The following is a 19,455-nucleotide window of genomic DNA, read 5'->3' on the forward strand; positions in this document are numbered from 1 at the left end:
TCATTAACAGCTAAAACAAAAATATTTTTATATTATTATTTGACTTATAGTAGCTCATGTATGTAGATAGGATGTAACATTTACACCTCTCACTGTGCTCGCTGCTCATGAGTTGTGATTGGCTCTCCTCTGTTGCAAACTGTTTTGCTAACTACCAGCTCATTGTGTGTGTCAGGCGAAACTTGGCACCGTCACTGGAGTAAGCACTGCCTAGTCATGTGATCGCACATGATGTTGGAGCTGCAGTCCATACCCCACCCTCGCTATAGCTGGTTCTAGTTTGAGAAGCTTCTCTCTCTAGCTCTGCTTCTTGTTTGTTCATGATTTAGACTGTTTTTGGTAGAGTATATTTTTGTTGGAGAGCCGAAAAATATTTCTTGTAACTCTTTTCACAGAGCATTGTTCAGATTTAGTGATTTTTTATGTTTTGCAGAGGTTGTGTCACAGACACACACTATTTGACCCTGGTTGGTCCCAGGCTAAAGCTTCTGACCTACCTTGTGTGGCATCTATACACTGTTGTAGTCGGAGAATTGGTTATGCTGAACTTAGATTCAGTTTTAAGGGAGTTTTATGTCCTTTATGGAGGATCTACCTGTGGTCCCCAGTTAGGATTGTTATTTTATCTCCTTATTCCTAGTCTGACGCTCTACTGCTCTCTGCTGCTTGGTACATTATTGCTGTTTGGTGGATGGTTCGTCATATTGTTCAAGCAAGCTGTTTGATTACCTTGATGATCGAGTTGTATTATTTGTGGACTTTTTGTCAGTCACTGTTTAAGTAGTCTTACTGAGACACAACAAGCACTTTGAGCACCTACATACATTCTCACACACTTGTACATATTTTTTTTATTTGAGTATAACTCATCATAGCTACGTACCAGATGGTACTCAAGAGTTGTACCATTATGAAATGTGCCCTCAGCACTATACTACTATATGTACAATTTAACATTGCTATTAATGTATACCCAATTATACCCAGTTATACTAAAAAAAGTATACCCAATTATACTCAAAAGGATCTTTGATAATGTTCACCTAGACGACTTTGTTATTAAAGATCTCAAATTTTGTTAGTTTTTGTTCAACCAGTTGTGATCCCAATCCAGTATTGATATTTCTTAATTTTAATGGATAGCCGAACCAGAAAATTATCTGATTGTTACAAAACCACAAATAGGCTGTATGCTAGAGTGGGATCAGTAAGTTGATCTGGTATTCTCTGGAGATGTCTGTGTGCTGTTGCTGTATAGATATCACATTTTGTAACAGTAAGTTGTACCATGTTATCCATATTTCACTATCAAAGTGAGCAATCGTTTATATGCCTGGGTTCCTGGTCCACCATGGTGGCATCACACATGTGCTTGAAACTCGTGATGTCATAGCTAGCCAGGGAGCCTGTCTGTACAGTAACTTGGTTTATCTAAGATTCTAAGTATACTTCACAAGTTCATAGTAACACTACTGACAGCTTGGCGATGCTAATGTATGGCATCCCTACATACAGCTAACTTATACACACACACGGCTCTGGGCTGATTCTGTACAATGTCAATTTACACAACAGTTGACGATAAGAACTATAAATAAGGATGATAACTGATTGTAATGCGAGAGATTGAAATAGAGAAGTTCGATCAATCTGTATTCATGTGATCCATGGATCCTGAGGAAGTATATATTGTTGCATATTATACCCATGGGTACCATTATATCTTTGAGAAATATTCAGGCAACCCTGTTTCACGTAATATTATATTGCAAACTTCTTCATTGATAGCTAAAATGATGGTTGACTATATATTATCTGATGCCATGGATAAGAAAATTGTTCTTGATTATTGTACATATTATTATTATATGTTGTTAGGTATATAGGAAATTCATGTTTACTGATAATTGTGCAACTGTTTTGAAGCACAAGGTTAATTGCTGGACTCTAGTTTTGCTCCCGGCTTACTTAGGTCACCTAACTGACCTCATGTGTTTACCGTCACTGTGGCAAGGCAGTAGGTTCAGGCCCTCAGCTGCGTACACAACTCTCTTGCGCTCTAAGTTACAAAGAGACTCCTTAGTGCTTTAAAAGCATGAGAATTTATACTTAGTCTCTTAAGAACATAAAGGAGGAACACTGCAGCAGGCCTGATGGCCCATACTAGACAGGTCCTTCACAATCTATCCCACTAACAAAATATTTGCCCAACCCAATTTTCAATGCTACCTAAGAAATAAGCTTTTGAGAATTCTATTTACTCATTTGCGAGTCCCACTCAAATCCAACCCCTCTCATGTATTTATCTAACCTAAATATGAAACTACCCAAGGTTTTAGCCTCTATAACCCTACTAGGAAGACTGTTCCACTCATCAACTACCCTATTTCCAAACCAATACTTTCCTATATCCTTTCGAAATCTAAACTTGTGTAATTTGAATCCATTATTGCGAGTTCTCTCTTGGAAAGATATCTTCAAGACCTTATGTATATCCTCTTTGTTAATAGCCATCTTTCACTTGTACACTTCGATCATGTATCCCCTCATTCTTCGTCTTACAAGTGAATGTAATTTTAGGGTCTTCAATCTTTCTTCATAAAGAAGATTTCTAGTGCTATGTATTTACTCTGACATTCTTTGCTAAATGTTTTCTAACAAATTTATATCCATTCTGTAAAATGGAGACCAGAACTGAGCTGCATAATCTAGGTGAGGCCTTACTAATTAAGTGTAAAGCTGTAGTATAACTGCTAGACTTCTGTTGCTTACACTTCTTGATATAGATCCCAGTAATTTATTTGCCTTATTACATACACTTAGACATTGCTGTCTTGGTTTAAGGTTGCTGCTTACCATAACCCCCAAATCCTTTTTGCATTCTGTACAGCTAAGTTCAACATTATTAAGCTGGTAGGTGCTAAGGTTATGAACATTTCTGAGCTTTAGAACTTTACATTTATCTATAATGAACTGCATCTCCCACTTTTCTGACCACGAATTGAGTTTGTCTAAATCCTCCTGAAGTTCTGAGACATCAGCGTCTGAATCGATTATCCTACCTATCTTTGAGTCATCAGCGAATTTGCTTATATCACTAGTAATTCCCTCATCAAGGTCATTTATATATATTATAAACAACAATGGGCCTAAAACCAATCCCTGCGGAACACCACTTGTTATAGATCCCCGCTCAGATTTAACCCCATTTATGCACACTCTGCTTCCTGTTGCACAAGACAATATTGAATTTCCTTTAAAATATAACTAGTCTGGGTTATTTAGAAGAACATAAGAGGTTCTCTTGAATATATGATTATTTAAATCTGATCTGTAAATAATTCTCCATATTAACGAGTTGGTTTTGTCTTAATTCTATAATGTTTATTTAAATTATAATATTGTATATGACATATACTTCTTATCAAAGAAGTGAAATGTTCCTGCTGTAAAACTTATATATTTAAAAGACTTGATTAATCCATTTGAAAGGGATTGACATTAAAGATTTAAGTATTTTATTTCTTGGTTCTTTTATTCCTTGCAAAAAGAAGGAAAAAGTTTATTTGGTAATGTAACTAAATTGTTGTTGGTGAAAGGTTACCTTGAAACAAATTTAATAAGTGGTTGGTTTATCAACCTTAGGCAACCTGGAACTAAGTACAACAATATGCAAAGAATAAAGTGTTTAACAAAAAAGGCAGACTTGGTGCACTCAGGTCTTTTACTGTTAATTCTCAGAATTCAGAGAGAACATGAACAGATAAAAAAAAATTTAAAACATCAATAAGCTGATATAGTAACACACAGTTGCAATACTCTCTAGACTATATTATCTATCTATAGAGATTTACATTTAACCCCAACTCTGCTAGGGTGAGATTTATATATGCAGAGTGGTCATCATCTTAGAGAGGTCAAATTCTGTTGCAATGGCTAATGCATGCTGTGGTTGAGGAGGATCTAAATTGGTATTTATAAATGAAACTTTAGGATTCCTCATTACTTATCCTTAGGTAAGGAATAACCACCACCATCACCACCACCACTACCACCACCATCACCACCACTACCACCACCACTGTTGAGAGGGTTTGTGGAGATTTGATGGTTGGAGTTAAACACAAGTCGTTGGGTGTTAACACTTACATTGCAGACTGTGATAAGGGAGAGCCCAAACTGCCTGTCCTGTTGCCTGCTAGGACTACGGGGAGCTGAGGCCTAGGACCGGGAGTGTAGTGCTCACATCGGCATCACGTGACATCATACAAGCTAGTCACTGAGCCTAGCAAGGGGTCATGTATGCAAAACGTATGGATGGTACTAGCTATGATACTCATAACATATACGTATACAGGGGATCAGAAACTATGCTGACAGCTTGGTCATGTTACGTATGTCATCTCGACATACAATACTATGCTATAGGCTGAACAGGCAGGTGGGTCTGGGCTGATTCTATACAGTAGCAAAGACATATGTAACCTAGAACTAATGGATGGTATCGTAATGGATGTTAACATAATGGGTGTTAACGCAATGGGTGTTAACGTAATGCATTACAAATTATAAGAACAAATCATGGTATAATAAAGGATGGAATTGATCGATTGATCTGTATTCATGCACTCATGCACTCTACAGATTCTGAGGAAGAATAAATATATATTTACAAAGGTGAAAGTAAATTAACAGCAAAGGCAAATCTGGCACACACAGATCATTACTGCTAATCTCAGAATTCAGAGGGAACGTGAAGACAAAAAAAAATTTCTGAAATGATCAGCTAATAACAAAACACACAGTTGACAACTTCATTCATCTTGGACATCTAATTATACAGGTTATGTACATTTAAACCCAACTCTGCGAGGGTAAGATTTACATATGCAGAATGGTTATCATCTTTTGGTGGATCGAATTCTTCTGCAATGGCTAACACATGCCTTGACTGAGGGCAATCTGAACAATTATCTACAAAAGATACTTGGGGGTTTCTCATTACTTGTCGTATAAGCAAAGAATAATGACATTCGGGTTGATTATGTGACTGAGTATTAGAGGTAGTGGGTACAGAGTCAGGAGGATTGTCAGCGACTGACACATTAGTCTAGGTAGAAATATCCTCAACATCACATACTAATTTCATATGATCTAAATACAATTCCTCATACTGACCAGTACTAATTTCTCTAACCTTATACTTATTGCTATTGATATGTTCAACTACTCGATAAGGGCCAACAAACTTTTGATCGAGCTTATGCATTGCGGATGTTTTGTTGAAATTAGTCAGCATAACCCTCGAACCCACTTTAACTTTTGTCGGCTTAGCACGGCTATTAGTTACTCTAGTAAATTCTGCTGTTGATTTATGAAGCTTTTCATTGATTCTTCTAAAAACACTTTGAGCTATACTGGTACGAGTTGCTATGAAATCATCAGGGTTATAATTGGGTTTCGGAGTGGAATATACCAGCTCATAAGGCAAATGCTTGTCTACACCAAACAATGCATAATGTGGAGTGTCACATATAGAAGCATTGTAAGCAGAATTTATAGCACATTGAACATCCAGTATAACTTCATCCCAAGTTTCACTATTGGGGTTGATAGTGGCTCTCAAAACATCAAGTACTTTATTATTTGTTCGTTCTGCCAAACCATTACTCGCAGGATGATGGGGAACAATGGTTGACTTAGAGATCTTGTACAAGGTACACAAATTTTCAAGTATCTCGTTGCAGAATTCACCTCCATTATCTGTTACTAGGGACTTAGGGGTGGTATGCCTGCAGATAATGCGTTCTTTAAATGCTTTAGCTACTGTCTCGGCAGTCTTATCTGCAATAGGAACTAACAATATCTGGTGAAATGGTCTACCATAACACACAGATGTTTGTTACCTTGGAGGGAACATTTAAAATTGGTTAACAAATCAAGAGCAACTCTTTCCCACGGTTCGCTAGTAGTTGTATACACCTGGATTGGATTAGGACCATTGACATTTCCTTTATGCTGCACACAGACACTACATTTCTTAACATACTCGGAAATGTCGGTTGCCATACGTGGCCAAAAGTATTTCATTCTGGCTTCTTTCACAGAACGATCCATACCAGGGTGTGCAACACCTGGTGCATCGTGAACTAGCTGTAGAGCTACATTCACTAGTGACTGTGGAATTACTAATTGGTATACCCTTCTGCTTGGGGTACCCAACTCGGCTGTGCGACACAGTAATTCTTCACTCATGACAAAGTCACTAATGGGTGCTGGTGGCTTCACAGTCAGAATAAGATCTTCCTGGAGCAGGAATCGAATCACACCAGACCACATGGAATCTGTTCTTTGAGCATTCTTTACATCCTCGGCAGTAAATGGAGGGTCTGCAGTTACTATACTAACATGTTGCGATAAAGCGTCTGTGACTACATTTGACTTGCCAGGTAAGTGTTCAAAGATAGGACTGAGCTCTTGGATAGTCAAGGTCCATCTGGCTAACCTTCCAGTAGGTTGTTTATTCTGGAATAAAGGTATCAGTGGAGCATGGTCTGTCAAGACATGAACAGGGTACTGATAAATAATGTCTCGGAAGTGCTTTAAAGACCATACTATTGCTAAAGCTTCTTGCTCAGTTACTGTATAATTACATTCAGCCTTCGTAAGGACTTGATTAGCAAATGCAACTGCGTTGTACTTGCCATCAGTCTTCTGAGCTAGTATGGCACCTATGCCAATTGAACTAGCATCAGTTGTCAGATAGAAGGGCTTAGAAAAATCTGGAAATTTCAGAATTGGAGCAGACCTTAGCTTTTCTTTTAGTGTTTGGAATGCTCTTTCTTGACAGAAGGTCCAAATGAAAGGAGCATCTTTCTTAAGCAATTCAGTTAGAGGAACTGCTCTGGAAGAAAAATTAGCTATGAAAGATTATAAAAACCTGCTAGACCCACAAAGGATCTTACAGCATCAGCAGTTTTGTGAGATGGAAAATTTAGTCCTGCCGTTACTTTACTCTGATCAGTCGTAACCCCTCTAGGAGTGACTACGTGACCAAGAAACTTAATTTCTGATTTGAAAAATTGACATTTGGACAGTTTGATCTTTAAATTGGCTTCTTCAAGATTACCAAGTACTACATCTAGTCTTTTCAAATGTGTATCCACGTCTTCAGACATGACGATTACGTCATCTAAGTACACCATAAATGCCTTACGTACGAGACCTCTGAAGATATTGGTCATGAGCCTTGAGAATGTGATTGGGGAAGATCGTAACCCAAAGGCCATACAGAGGAAATGATAATGACCTGTGGGAGTGGAGAATGTGGTTAACTCTTGGCTGTCCTCATGAAGAGGGACTTGCCAAAACCCTTGTAACAAGTCCAGGGTCGAAAAGACTTTGTTGTCTCCGATGTTACATAAAAGATCACCACTTACAGGAAGTGGGAAGCGATATGGAATAGTTTTAGCATTTAACTTCCTAAAGTCAATCACTGGGCACCAAGTACCATCCTTCTTAGGTACTAGGATCAAGGGCATATTCCAGGGTGAATTGCTAGGTGCAATAACTCCATCATCGAGCATCTGATTGATCAGTTCTTCTGCGACAGCAACTTGGGAATAAGGCATTCTGTACGCAGATATATAGATAGGTCTAGTACCAGGTTCAAGTGGAATATGATGGGACAATAAGTTCATTATACCCATCTTCTCACCTGGTAAGGCAATATCTTTACGACGTTTGTTTAACAGGGTCAACAAATGCTTGACCTTATCTGGGAAGTCAGTGGGAGCTAAGTCTTTCTCAACTGGTGGAATGGATTGATCCAGTGAAGTGAATGAGGTCTCCCCTGTTGAAATAACACTGACCCACTGGTCAGGTGGCAAGTCATCCTGTACTTGAACAGGGTAAGGATAGTGAACCAGGTCAGCAAGATTGATATTTGCTCTGAGACGAACACTGTGACCAGAAGTGTTAGCAAGGAATAAATGGATCTTACTGTCTCTTACAACATGTAAGGATGGTTCAACAAATAAACCCTTGACTTTGCAGGAATCACTGTCAACTAGGACGTTATCACCATCTGGAACACTAGGAACAACAACAGACACCCTAGTGAGGGCACTAGCCGTGACAGAGACCTCTTTCTGCAGACGGCCTGTGACATCAACAAGAGATGGCATTACTGGTTTTAAGTAATTGTTTTCCGACAAGGCGTACCCTGTGGAGAAACTACTACTTGGACTAGCAGAGATTACAGGGATAGGCTGAGCACTCAAGGCAGAGTCCTCGGACACCTAAGGCAACTGAACACTACCTTGCATGTGAAATCTCCGTACATTGGCATAATTAACAATTTTATGCCCACACCGCTGGCACCATTTGTTGAGAGGGTTCGTGGAGATTTGATGGTTGGAGTTAAACACAAGTCGTTGGGTGTTAACGCTTATATTGCAGACTGTGATAAGGGAGAGCCCAAACTGCCTGTCCTGACGCCTGCTAGGACTAGGGGGAACTGAGGCCTAGGACCGGGAGTGTAGTGCTCACATCGGCATCACGACGTCATACAAGCTAGTCACTGAGGCTAGCAAGGGGTCGTATGGATGGTACTATGATACTCAGATAACATGTACATATACAGGGGATCGGCAGCTATACTGACACCACTACCATCACCACCACCAGTACCACGGCGACCATCACCACCACCACGACTACCACTGCTACCATCACCACTACTACCATGACCACCATCACCACCACTACCACCATCACCATCACTACCGCCATCACCATCACTACCGCCATCACCATCACTACCACCACCATCACCACTACCACCATCAGTGCTACCACCATCACCACCACTGCTACCACCACCACCATCAATACCACCATTACCACCATCACCACCACTATTACCACCATCACCACCACTATTACCACCATCAACACCACTACCACGACCACCATCACCACCACTACTACCACGACCACCATCACCACTACTACCACGACAACCAATACCACCACTACCACCACAATTATCACCATCACACTACTACCACCACCACTGCTACTACCACCACCACCACTACCATGACCACCATCACCACCACTACCACGACCACCATCATCACCACTACCACCATCACCACCACTACCAAGACCACCATCATCCCCACCACTACTACCACCATCACCACCGCCGCCAACACCACCATCCGGTAAATACCCTTATGGTATGTTAATGGAATCAAGTCTAGTTGGTGTGTGGACGCACAGTGTGGACACAGTATTAACACAGTGTGGACGCAGTATTAACAGTGTGGACGCACAGTGTGGGCACAGTATTAACACAGTGTGAAGGCACAGTGCGACCAGTGTGGCTCACCTGGTGTAATGAGGACAGATGTTGACATGTGAACATTTATGTTCAGTCATCAACACTCATTGTCATAGTGGAAACTACTTATAATATCCTTACTAATGATTACCATCATTGTGTCGAGGCGTTATTGTGCGATGCAGCTGTGCGTGTTATTTTGTCCTAGGCACTTGTTGATTAGACATAGGCCTCTTGGATATGCGTGCGTGTATGCAGGGGGGACTGAATGTGTGGGGGTTGGGAGGGGGCGGGGGCTGAGTGTGTGGGGGGGGGTTGAGTGTGTATGGGGTTTTGGGTTGAATGTGTTTGGGGTGGGGGTTGAATATGCGTGGGGTGGGGGATGAGTGTGTGTGTTTTTGGGGTGGGGGTTGAGTGTGTGTGTTTGTGGGGTGGGGGTTCAGTATGTGTGTGTGTGTGTGTGCTCACCTAATTGTGGTTGCAGGGGTCGATTCATAGCTCCTGGCCCTACCCCTTTACTGGTTGCTGGTGTGTATGTTTATGGGGCAAATGGGAGGAGGAGGAGTCGAGAGGTAGATTGGGAGGTGGAGGAGGAAGAGAGGGTGGGAAAGGAAAGAGGATTCCTGGAGTATACCTGGAGGTAGTTCCAGGGGTCAATGCTCCAGAGGCCCAGTCCTCGACGAGGTCTCCAGTGGGTCAGGGTCTGATCAGCCAGGCTGTTACTGCTGGATGCATCCAGTCGAACATATGAACCACAACCTGGTGCCCCCACTTTTTCATTGGGAATAAATTGCATCGCCTGCCTAGACGTTTGCATTAGTAGGGAGTGATTTCTGTGTGCAAATTTGGAATTAGTCTCTCTAGGGATCTAACCAGGACAAAATCGAACCACCATGAACCAGTCAATGTAGGAGTTTACACTATACCTTGTGGAGGCTGTGACAGAAAAATGTAGGTGAAACAGCAACCTCGAAACACATCTCAATGAACACATGAATGCTTGTAGGAACGATAACTTGAAAACGCCTGCGTACAACACCGGAATTCCACCAATCACCTCATGAAATTCAACAACGCCCGAGTAGTGATCAGAGAACCTAATTTCCGCAGATGTCAATGCCATGAATCATGATTAATCGCTGTTTCTAACACAGTCAAGCAAAATAAAAGAAACTTCATCATCTGTGAAGTATTAGCAAAAATCCTGCTGAAAACAATAACCCCACCATTACATAGTCTCTGCTGCTAATACTACACAAGAGGACAAACACACCTTCTCAAATCCAACCACTAACAGAAATATTTGTCTAACCTATTTTTATGCTACCCAATAACTTTTTTCACCTTTTACTCATATGTAAGTTGATTGTTCTACCATATTTATTATTACTGCCACTACTACTACAACTAATATTACTGCTACTACTACAACTAATATTACTGCTACTACTACTACTAGTATTACACCTCAATCTAAGCCTATGTATACCCTCTGTGCCCATGTATTGTTTGTAACGGCTTGATAAAGCTGGAGAGCGAAACGTTGCCACAATGAAATGTCTCATTAGTTGCACTTGTGTCATTTTACCTAACATATTGTCGGAATTCTTCCAACATTAATACAACCTGTGATAAATGGTTTAAAACCGACAAGTTGAAGATTGAGACACTTTTGCAACATATGGGAATCTTTATCAGTCCCTCAGCATGGAGTCGACTCCAGGCTGAGGGACTGATTACCTCTCCTTACACCTTTCTGCTTTGTATTGGACTGATGAAGCTACTGTGTGGCGAAACATTCTTCAATAAAGATTCCCATATGTTGCATAAGTGTCTCAATTATTAATATAACCTGTTTAATTATTTTGAAAATTCTAGTTATCCAGTCTATCATTTTCCATTAATAGTGGCACTGTTGTGATCCTTGGATCAAGAGCCTTCCATCAGTAAGTGGGCACCACTCACCCCCATAACACTGAAGAGTGTGTTCACAGTAGGCACTTCAAACAACTTGACAGCTACACTTGTCATTTCCAGCTTCAAACCACATCAGACTTTTACGATGTCTGTCACTTCTTTTTTGTCTTGTGTTCATTTACGAAAGGTGTAAACAAAGTGTCCTGCATTGCACGAGTTATAATTGGCCTTTGTAAACACCGAGTTATTTACAGTTTACAGTGTAAACATTTAGGCGTAAATATTCCTTGCGTGTCACTTGTTATCCTTATTTCCCTTTTCATCTCTTTATTATTCCTCGTCATCCATCCTATTCTCTTCTCCCCTTCCTCCTTCCTGGCACTAGCTTGGTGTCATGTCGTTGAAGATCTTCAAGCTTTTGAATGTGGTTTGCCAGGCGAGGGCTCCACGCTGGTGCTGGATATTCAGAGATGGGCCTGACGTACTGTGTGGAGAGAAATCTGAAGAATTCTTCAATGGTTCGTGTGCGTGAAAGAGAAAAAGAGAGAGAGTATTATAAAAAATAAGCGCTAAACCCATTAAGGTCATACAGCAGAGAGAGAGAGAGAAAGAGAGAGAGACTTGACCTTGTCTTCACATTAAGTAAGCATGACATTGAAAAAATCGAATACGGTCATCCATTAGTGGCCAGGGACCACACTGTACACTAAGATTTGAGTTTTTCGTGGAAGTGAGACTAAGAGAGAGAGAGAGAGACAGATGGAGGGAGGGAGGGAGGTAGGCACACTATAACCCACACTTCAAAATGAGAGACTGCAAAGGAATTAGCGAACTAATTGAAAAATCGACTCTAGTGATATTGGAGGTAACTGACGGAAAGCTCAGGGAGGTGACGGGAAGATTCATAGCAAATAGAAGAAAGAACAGCTTAGCAGAGGAAATTACACACGAGCAATGAGTGTAGAACCCAAAGTGGCCAACCAGGCTGTTGCTGCTAGTACATGTCCAATTTCCTCCCGAGAATTTCTTCCGTTGCAAATGCAAGATTCATTATACAAATAACCCGCACATAGAAGAGAGGAGCTTACGACAAAGTCACACTAACGAAAAGGAGAGAAGGAGGGAGTATATATAGGCAGGAGGTGGTAGTGGCGGTAGAAGGTGGTAGTAGTAGTGGGGAAGGTAATATGGAGGAGGAGGAGCCAGTCAAATACTAAGAAAGCGGAGCACTGCAAGGGAACTAGGTACCCACAAAGGGTAAGAGCAAAAACACAAAGGGAAAGAAAAGAAAATAAATAAATAAGGAACAAATATCCAAGTCAGAAAAAAGACAATCCAAAGGAGAAAAAGGAAAGAGGACAGGGGAAAGAGGGAGAAGAAAAAGGAGGAATCAGGTTAAGTCACCGATGTTCTGCAAGATTCATACTTAACACGAAGAAATAAAGAAACACAGAGCCCATGGTTTAAACCAGAATGCAGAGAAGCCAAAGGGAGCAGCAAGAGGGCTTAGAAAAATTGTACAGCAAATCAAACAGTAAACACTCAAAAATCAAGCAGGAGTGCTAGAAACGAATATGTAAGAATAAGACGGGACACTGAAAGACAGTTTGGAAATTATATTTTGTCAGAGACCATAAAGACGGCTGTGAAGAAGCAAGTGATAAGGCTGAGGAAAGAGGAAGGGACGTTAACAGAGAACGACAGAAAACTTCGTGAAGTGCTTAACAATGGATTCAAAGAAGTTTCGACACAGAATAGTGGGGAACTACCGGGAGAAAGAACAGACCAACAGGTACATGAGAGCATCAACAGAACAAAAATGGTGAGACTACTGAGTGAGCTTGATGTAACAAAAGCAATGGAACCAGGTAACATATCTCCATGGGTGCGGAGACAGGGGGCAAAGCAACATATAACCCGAGAGCAAAGATATTCAACCAATCTCTCCAGTCAGGACAGCTGCCAGAAAATTGGAAAAAAAAGGCAAATATGGTTTGTGTTTATAAAGAAAGGGGTCAGACAGAGGGTCCTGAATTACACGTCAGCATCTCTAACATGCGTATTATCAAAGGGATACTTGTGAAGATTATATAGAGAAAAAACAGTGTGGATTTAGGGATGGAAAATCATGTCTTATGAATTTTTAGGAATTCTACAAGAGTCACAGTAATAAAACAAGAAAAAAAAATTAATGGGTGGATTTAGTTTTCTTGGAATGTAGAAAAATATTTGATGCATTCCCAAAAAAGAGATTAGTCCAGAAATTAGAAGAACAAGCAGAGTTAAAAGGCAAAGTGCACCAGTGGGTCAAGGAGTACCTACATGACAAAAGACAGGGAACAGCAGTAAGGGATGAGACATATAAATGGGAGAGAGTAACAAGTGGGGTTCCGCAAGGATCAGTGTTAGGACTAAAAATATTCGTCACTGTTTGCTGATGATGTAAAACTAATGATGAGAAGAACAGGAAAAGACAGTGATAAATTTCAGGGAGACCCCAACAGACTGCAGATTTGGTCAAAGACACGTGGCTTTTCGAGTTCAACCAGAAAAAATGCAAGGTCACGAGAATTGAAGAAAGTGAGGACAGACCTGACAGAGTAGAGCATGGGAGGAGAGAAGCTGCAAATATCAGGTGAAAAGAACCTGGGGTTGAATATAACACTAGACATATCGCCAGAAATATATGTAAACCACTAAAAGTGAGACACTTATGCAACATATGAGAATCTTTATTGAGGAAACGTTTCGGCACACAGCGGCTTCATCAGTCCTATACAAAGAATGTTTCCTCAGTTAAGATTTTCATGTTGTTGGTTTACTGAACCATTTATCACACATATAAACCATGTAACATCAGCAGCATAAACACGCTTAGCAAATCTCAGAACAACTCGGTGAGTACGCAGCCCCAGCATGGAGCCCTCACCTGGTCAAGTACATGAAAAAGCTCCTAAAGGTACAAAGATTTGTAACCAGACTAAGTACCAGAATTAAGGAGGAAAGAGGAGGAGGAGGGTATTAAAGAAGGAAAGTGAGGAAGGAGCTACGGAGAAAGGAAAGGGAGTGGATGGGAATAGAGACGAAGGAGGGATTGGAGGGAGGAAATTGGGGTAGGGAGTTGACGCAAAATGGGAGTAGGAGGGTAATGGGAAGAAGAGCGGAGGGGAAATGGGAGGGAGAAGAGAATGAGAGGATGGATTGGATAGGAAGTGGGAGGAGGGATTGGAGGGGGAAGGGGCTGTTAAAAAAAACATTGAGGTATGCAAATTCGCGGCTGCGGCGGCGGCGGCTGCGTATTAGGCTTGACTTGGGCTGCACTTCACAATCACCTGTGTACGATCGTCTCTTATACATGTAAACACACACACACACACACACACACACACAAACACACACACACACACACACACACGAGTAACAGGAATAATGAAAAAGCCAGGATGAGCCTGTGGTTCACCCAAAGGTGCAGGGAGGCCAAAACTAAGTGTGCTAGGGAATGGAAGAAGTATAGAAGGCAAAGGACCCAAGCAAATAAGGAGAGCAGTCGTAGAGCCAGAAACGAATATGCACAGGTAAGAAGGGAGGCCCAACGACAATATGAAAATGACATAGCAGCGAAAGCCAAATCTGACCCGAAGCTGTTGTGCAACCACATCAGGAGGAAAACAACAGTCAAGGACCAGGTAATCAGGCAAAGGAAGGAAGGAGGAGAGATTACAAGAAACAACTGCGAAGTATGTGAGGAACTCAACAGGAGATTCAAAGAAGTGTTCACAGAGGAGACAGAAGGGACTCCAGAAAGACGGAGAGGTGGGGTACACCAAGTGTTGGACACAATACATACAACCGAGGAAGAAGTGAAGAGGCTGCTGAGTGAGCTGGAGGGCTGGATACCTCAAAGACGATGGGGCCGGATAACATCTCTCCATGGGTCCAGAGAGCGAGGGAGCCGAGGTGCTATGTGTACCCCTAACAACGATATTCAATACATCTTTCGAAACAGGGAGATTGCCTGAGGTATGGAAGACAGCAAATGTAGTCCCAATTTTTAAAAAAGAGAAAGACAAGAAGCACTAAACTATAGACCAGTGTTACTGACATGTATAGTATGCAAAGGCATGTAGAAGATTATCAGGAGAAGAGTGGTGGAACACCTAGAATGAAAGGAGCTTATCACCAACAGCCAACACGGTTTCAGGGATGGGAAATACTGTGTCACAAACCTAGTTGAGTTCTATGACATGGTGACAGCAATAAGACAAGAGAGAGAGGGGTGGGTAGATTGCATTTTCTTGGACTGTAAGAAGGCGTTTGACACAGTTCCACACAAGACATTAGTGCAAAAATTGGAGATCCAGGCAGGGATAACCGGGAAGCCACTACAGTGGATCAGGGAATACCTGTCAGGAAGACAGCAGTGAGTCATTGTACGTGGCGAGGTGTCAGAGTGGGTGCCTGTGACGAGTGGGGTTCCACAGGGGTCAGTCCTAGTACCGGTGCTGTTTCTGGCATTTGTGAACGACATGACGGAAGGAATAGACTCCAAAGTGTCCCTGTTTGCAGATGATGTGAAGTCGATGAGAAGAATTCAATCGGACGAGGACCAGGCAGAACTACAAAGGGATCTGGACAGGCTGCATGCCTGGTCCAGAAATTGGCTTCTGGAGCTCAACCCCACCAAGTGCAAAGTCATGAAGATTGAGGAAGGGCAAAGAAGACTGCAGACAGAGCACAGTCTAGATGGCCAAAGACTACAAACCTCACTCAAGGAAAAAGATCTTGGGGTGAGCATAACACTAAGCACATCTCCTGAGGCACACATCAACCAAATAACTGCCGCAGCATATGGGCGCCTAGCAAACCTCAGAACAGCATTTCGCCATCTTAATAAGGAATCGTTCAGGACCCTGTACACTGTTTACGTTAGGCCCATATTGGAGTATGCGGCACCAGCTTGGAACCCACACCTAGCCAAACACGTAAAGAAACTAGAGAAAGTGTAGAGGTTTACAACAAGACTAGTCCCATAGCTAAGGGGTATGTCCTACGAGGATAGGCTAAGGGAAATCGACCTGACGACACTGGAGTACAGGAGAGATAGGGGGACATGATAATGACATAAAATACTGAGAGGACAGAGTGGACAGAGACAGAATGTCCCAGCGATGGGACACAGCAACAAGGGAACACAGTTGGAAGTTGAAGACTCAGATGAATCACAGAGATGTTAAGAAGTATTTCTTCAGTCACAGAGTAGACAGGAAGTGGAATAGTTTGGGAAGCGATATAGTGGAGACAGGATCCATACATAGCTTTAAGCAGAGGAATGATCAAGCTCATGGTGCAGAGAGAGTGACCCAGTAACGTCCAGTAAAGAGGCAGGGCCAGGAGCTATGGCTCGACCCCTGCAACCACTCCAGTAGTTTTGTGACAGGATTTTCCTTCCCTGAAACTGTTCTTGTTGTCGATTGTACGCTTGTTTCTTTCCAGGTGCTCCACCACTCTCCTCCTGATGATCTCCATGACTTTGCATACTATACATGTTAGTGACACAGGTCTGTAGTTTAATGTCTCGTGTCTGTCTCTTTTTTTTTGGGGGGACTATATTTGCCATCTTCCATACCTCAGGTAGTTGCACAGTTTCAGTGGATGTTTTGAAGATCTTTTTTAGTGGCACACACAGCATCTCTGCTCCCTCTCTAAGGACCCATGGAGAGATATCTGGTCCAGGTCCCACCGCCTTTGAGGTATCAGGTTCACATAGCAGGTTCTTCACCTCCTTTTCGATTATGTGTACCTCATCCAGCACTTGTTGGTGTACCTCCTTGTTCTGATTTCCTGGAGTCCTGCCAGTTTCCACTGTAAATACATCTTTAAATTTCATGTTGAACTCCTCACATACCTCTTGGTCGTTTCTTTTGAACTCCCTACCATCCTTCCTCAGTCTGATTACCTGGTCTTTGACTGTTGTTTTCCTCCTGATGTGGCTATACAACAGCTTTGGGTCAGACTTGACTTTCGATGCTATGTCATTGTCTTATTGTCGCTGAGCCTCCCTTCTTATATGTGCATATTCGTTTCTGGCTCTTCGGCTGTTCTCTTTATTTTCCTGGGTCCTTTGTCTCCTGTACCTTTTCCATTCTCTAGTACACCTAGTTTTTGCCTCCCTACACCTTTGGGTGAACCAAGGACTCGTTATGGTCTTCCCATTATTTCTCTCTCCCTTGGGTACAAACCTCTCCTCTGCCTCCTTGCATTTTGTTGTCACATAGTCCATCATTTCTTTTATTGGTTTTCTTGCCAGTTCTCTCTCCCACTGAACGTCTTGCAGGAAGTTCCTCATGCCTGTGTAGTCCCCCCTTTTGTAGTTTGGTTTTTTCCATCCTGTTCCTGCTACGCCACTTGTAGTTCAACTATGTAGTCAAAGCACAAAACCACATGATCACTAGCTCCAAAGGGCCTTTCATACATGGTATTCTCGATGTCCAAACTACTCAAGGTGAATACAAGGTCCAGTCTTGCTGGATCATCCTCACCTCTCTCTCTGGTAGTGTCTCTAACATGTTGATGCATGCGGTTTTCCAGTACCACATCCATCATCTTGGCTTTCCATGTTTTGGGACCTCCATGGGGCACCAGGTTTTCCCAGTCAATCTCCTTGTGATTTTAATCACCTATAACTAGTAACTTTGCTCCGTCCATGTGAGCTCTTCTGGCCACCTCGGCTAGTGTGTCGACCATTGCGCTGTTGCTCTCGTATTCTTCTCTTGGTCTCCTACAGTTCTGTGGTGGGTTGTACATTACTGCAATTACCACCTTATGGCCCTCAGACTGGATTGTTCCTACTATGTAGTCCCTTTCGCCCATACCATCCATTCCTTCCATTTCCTCAGATCCCCACCAGTGTTTAATGAGTAGTGCAACTCCTCTTCCCCCTCTCCTCCCTCTTATCTTACCTGTGGATTTGATATCCAGGTAGAAAGATTGCATCTGTTATCATCCTCTTGAGTTTTGTTTCTGTTAGTGCTATTATGTCTGGGGATGTCTCCTTGACTTTTTCATACCACTCCTCACACTCATTTGTTATTCAGTCTGCATTTGTATACCACACCAACTTTTCTAAAACTGTGGTCTGGGGGGTACGTTGGGGTTGGGGAAGTGGGAGACCTGATAAGGAACCATGGGTGGTTGCTGTGTGGGGGGGGGGGTTGGAGTTTATAACTAGGTGGGTGGGGGCATTGGATATGGCATGTGTGTTTTGGGTTAGAATATTTGGTTGTATTGGGGTTGTCCTGGTTGGGGGGCTTCTCTAGGTGGTTGTGAGGGAGGCTGTATTTGATCTTCCTCCTGAGTCTGGCCTCTTCTGTCCATCTCCATCACCTCTCTTTCCTCCTTTCGTGTATGTGTGTGTGTGTGTGTGTGTGTGTGTGTGTGTCTGTGTGTGTGTGTGTGTGTGTGTGTGTGTGTGTGTGTGTGTGTGTGTGTGTGTGTGTGTGTGTGTGTGTGTGTGTGTGTACTCACCTAATTGTGGTTGCAGGGGTCGAGACTCAGCTCCTGGCCCCGCCTCTTCACTGAGTGCTACTAGGTCCTCTCTCTCCCTGCTCCATGAGCTTTATCATACCTCATCTTAAAGCTGTGTATGGTCCCTGCCTCCACTACATCACTTGCTAGGCTATTCTACTTCTTGATTACTCTATGACTGAAGAAATACTTCCTAACATCCCTCTGACTCATCTGGGTCTTCAGCTTCCAATTGTGACCCCTTGTTTCTGTGTCCCCTCTCTGGAACATCCTGTCTCTGTCTACCTTGTCTATTCCACGCAGCATTTTGTATGTCGTTATCATGTCTCCCCCGACCCTCTTGTCCTCCAGTGTCGTCAGGCCGATTTTCCTTAACCTTTTTTCTTAGGATATTCCCTTTAGCTCTGGAACTAACCTTGTTGCAAACCTTTGCACTTTCTATAATTTCTTCTGTGTATGTGTGTGTGTGTGTGTGTGTGTGTGTGTGTGTGTACTCACCTCACCTAGTTGTACTCACCTAGTTGAGGTTGCAGGGGTCGAGTCCAAGCTCCTGGCCCCGCCTCTTCACTAGTCGCTACTAGGTCACTCTCCTTGTACCGTGAGTTTTATCATACCTCTGCTGCAAGCTATGTATGGATCCTGCCTCCACTACTTCGCTTCCCAAA

The sequence above is a fragment of the Cherax quadricarinatus genome, chromosome 2, assembly GCF_038502225.1.
Source record: "Cherax quadricarinatus isolate ZL_2023a chromosome 2, ASM3850222v1, whole genome shotgun sequence".
NCBI lineage: Eukaryota > Metazoa > Arthropoda > Malacostraca > Decapoda > Parastacidae > Cherax > Cherax quadricarinatus.